Source organism: Mandrillus leucophaeus, unplaced genomic scaffold (assembly GCF_000951045.1).
Source record: "Mandrillus leucophaeus isolate KB7577 unplaced genomic scaffold, Mleu.le_1.0 Scaffold252, whole genome shotgun sequence".
Taxonomy (NCBI): Eukaryota; Metazoa; Chordata; class Mammalia; order Primates; family Cercopithecidae; genus Mandrillus; species Mandrillus leucophaeus.
The window spans coordinates 593,095-597,100 of record NW_012102610.1 but is presented as its reverse complement, the minus strand read 5'-3'; the positions used below and the strand labels follow the sequence as shown (position 1 = coordinate 597,100).

Sequence of the window (4,006 nt, the reverse complement as noted above, 5' to 3'; positions counted from 1 at the left end):
CTCAGCCTCCCGAGTAGCTGCAACTACAGGCGCCCACCACCACACCCGGATAATTTTTTGTATTTTTAGTAGAGACGGGGTTTCACCCTGTTAGCCAGGATGGTTTCGATCTCCTGACCACGTGAGCCATTGCGCCCGGTCCTTAGCCTGCCTCTTAAGCTGTAAGTGGTCTCGATATGGAGACAGAAAGTAAAATACTATGAATGATAAATAATCTAGGACTTGAATTAAAGTAGGTGTATTTTTATTTTGTCACTTTTTATTAAAAGTTACTGTAGTGTGTTCTCTACTAAGTACTGGCACTATATTTTGAGTGCTTGCAAGACTTGGAATTCAATGTAAAATTACTGTTCTTGGACTGAGGTTACATTTTAGTCTTGTCAGTGGGTTCTTCACCAATCAATTGGAATTGATTCCAATACAGTCTTCCCCCACAGTTGAATATAGAATAAAATCTGTTGCACACTGGGTGTAGGGGCACATGTGTGGCAGGACTGCTTGAGCCTAGGAGTTCAAGACCAGCCTGGGCAACATAGTGAGACCTCATCTCAATTGAAATATGTATCTATACAAAAAATAAAATTCATTACAGTTCATCTTGCTGGAAAACAAAATACTGTTTTTTAATTTAAAAAAAATTTTTTAATTTAGAGATGGGGTCTTGCTGTGTTGACCAGGCTGGTCTCGAACTCCTGGCCTCAGGCAATCCTCCCATCTGGGCCTCCCCAAGTGCCAGGATTACAGGTGTGGACAACTGCGCACGGCTGACAAAGTATTTTTTAAAGACGTACCACTAAATGGAGATTTGATTCACATTTAATAGTTTTTGACAAGTCTTTTCTATTTAAAAACGTTACTTTTTTTTGTAGCATTATTCTGGCTTTTCACTTAATTTAGTAAACATTTGAACGCCTTTGTATTCCAGATACTGAGCAAGATTGGCAGGGTTCTGCCCTTATGGAGCAGAAGGAAGGTAGGGAGACGTACTAAAACTTGAAAACTATCTAACGTAAGTACCATGCAGAAAATGAAACAGTATTAATTGGCAGAAGGAGAGCGGGCAATTTTGGATAGTGTGGTTAGGGAAAGCCTCTCTAAAGAGATGTCTCTTGGGTGGAGACAAGATGTGAAAAAACCCAGCTTGCCTGTTTTTGGGGTTTCAGCCTTCCAGGTGAAGAGAAGCACAAAGTTCGGAAGTCTTGAGGCACAAAGTCTGGCATGTTCTGAAAGAAGGCCTTTAGACACCTTGTCAAGGAGTTTAGATTTTATTCTGAGTTTTAAACTGGAAAGTGACACAATGAGTTGCATTTTAAGCTTGTTCAGGCTGTTACATGGATCATTAGGAACCATATCATTTCAGGCTAGTAAGATGCTCAGATGAGTCTTCCTTCTGTCTCTTCCCTCATCTATTTCTCTCTTATCTGGTCTTAAGCTCCTCCATCTTTTCCTTTTTAGTTGGAAAAAAACTCAAATATCTAGAAAAAAGAGGAGCTATATGTACTCCAAAAAAGGGACCTCACAGTAACCTGGGGATAGAGTTAGGTAGGAGTGAGTCAGGGCTCAGGTTGAGGTTCTAGAGGCACGAGGCAGCGAGATCTTGCTCTGGCATCCCCTCTTACAGAAATAAAATATGCTGATAGAAGTTTATAGTGTAATAGTAAAATATAAAAACAAAAAATAAGTAGTGTAGAAAATAAAAACCCTTCACAGTCCTGCTGAAATGATCACTGTTAACACTTTAATTCTAGAGTTCCCCATCCATTTATTTATTTCTAGATTTCCCTCCCTCTTTGTAGATTAATATTAAAGAGGTTCAAACTATATATTTTGTTCATTTTTTGTTGTCTTGGATATCTTTTCCCATCTCTGTATATGTGGATCTACTTCATTTATCACCTGGATATTAACATGGTTTATTTAATTCCCTATTGTTAGGTATTTGGTTTTTACCATCGTTTTTCAAGGGTATAAATAGTGCTGCAAGGAATATGCTTACACATGTTTTTATACACTTGTCTTAGGCTTCTGTAGTATAGATTTCTGGAGAATACTAGATTATTCTTTAAGAACATTTCAAACTTTTAATAGATATTTCCATATTCTTTTCCAAAAAGGATGTACCAAGACTGTATGAGAATAACTCCATGTTGTGATCTTAAGTTGTCTCAAAACCTCTTTGGTTTTCTCAGCTGTCATCTAAGAATACTAAATATCTAACCTCCCTCTTAATTTGGGCATGTGATGTGATTTAGCACGTAGTGGATATTCAGTTAGAAACTTTTGGTTGAAAACAAGGTTTGGATTCTGTGGTCCTTAATTCTAGGTCATTTCAGCTGTGACTAAAATGATTTGAGTGTTAGTGTTATATATGGGAAGGTAAGGGCTGTGGAGTCAGTGCAGCCCAGTTCAGAATCCTAGTTTGCCGCTTACAAGCTGTGTATGAGAGAATTTTCTCAACTGTTAAATGGGGATATAATTCCTACCTAGAGTAGCACTGAAAGTAATGTGGATAATGATTGGAATGTATGCTATGTATCCTGCCTCATAATAGCAAGCTTCTAGTAAATAGTAGCTATTGTTAATAATAAAACAAGTTTCTGAAGGAGGAAGGCTTGAAAAGATGGGATTCCTTATCAACCTCAAAGTTTTCTAAAGGAGGAAACCCCACCCCCCTTACTTCTGCATGGTTTCTGACCATGAACTGAACTCTGAACTCTGAACTCTGAATGTTATGGTAGAAAATTCATATACTTCAAATTTAAACATATGGAATCTGGTTATTTTACCCACTGCTGGGGTGTTCTTGGGCAAGTAGCATGACCTCTCTGTCCAAAAAACAAAGGGTTTGCAGTGGCTTAACCTGTAATCCCGGTATTTTGGGAGGTTAAGGAGAGTGGATTGCCTGAGCTCAGGAGTTCGAGACCAGCCTGGGCAACATAGTGAGAGCCTTTCTCTACAAAAAACTGTTTTTAAAAATTAGCTGGGCATGGTGATGTGCATATGTGGTCCCAGCTACTTGGGAAGCTGAGGTAGGAGGATCATTTGAGCCTGGAAAATCTAAGCTGCAGTGAGCTGTGATCATCTCACTGCACTCCAGCCTGGGCGACACAGCAAGACCCTGTCTCAGAAAATAAATTAATTAAAAAGAAAATGTGGATAGAGGAAGGAATTAAAAATCTGGCCGGGTGCAGTGGCTCACACCTGTAATCCCAGATGTGATTTGGGAGGCCGAGGCGGGCAGATCACGAGTCAAGAGATAGAGACCATCGAGGCCAACATGGCCAACCCCATCTCCACTGAAAATACAGAAATCAGTTGGGCATGGTGGTGCATGCCTGTAATCCTGGCTACTCAGGAGGCTGAGGCAGCAGAATTGCTTGAACCTGGGAGGCAGAGGTTGCAGTGAGCCGAGATCACGCCACTGCCTGGTGACAGAGTGGACTCTGTCTCCAAAAAAAAAAAGAAAGAAAAGAAACTCTTTGGGGTTCTTACACAAATTAAATGAGATAATTTATAAAGTGCCTAAAATACATCCTAGAAATAATAGTTTTTCTTCCATGAAGTCATAAATTCTGGCTTACACTTTTTTGCAGGTATTTCTCAGTACTAATGTGTTCCTCACACTCAAGGATAGTTGCTCAGGAAGAAGAGAAATGTAATTGAAAAAGTAATAGACTAGTCTTGAGACCTGGGCTCATGTTCCAGTTTGGCCCTTTTTTTTTTTTTTTGGAGGTGGAGTCTCGCTCTTGTCCCCCAAGCTGTGCAACCTCCACCTCCTGGGTTCAAGTGATTCTCCTGCCTCAGCCTCCCCAGTAGCTGGGATGACAGGCACCCACCACCATGCCTGGCTAATTTTTGTATTTTAAGTAGTGATGGCATTTTACCATGTTAGCCAGGCTGATCTGAAACTCCTGGCCTTAAGTGATGCACTGGCCTCTCGGCCTCCCAAAGTGCTGCGATTACAGGCGTGAGCCACTGTGCCTGGTCCCTTGCTAAATCTTTCTTT

The 4,006-nt window shown here is 40.5% G+C and overlaps 1 protein-coding gene across 2 annotated transcripts in view; it reads left to right on the top strand.

Annotated features, from left to right (window-relative positions):
• The window catches only part of RAF1 (Raf-1 proto-oncogene, serine/threonine kinase), a 116,046-nt gene that overhangs the window by 75,166 nt on the left and 36,874 nt on the right, over nt 1-4,006 (top strand). The gene's annotated exons all lie outside the window — the stretch shown is intronic.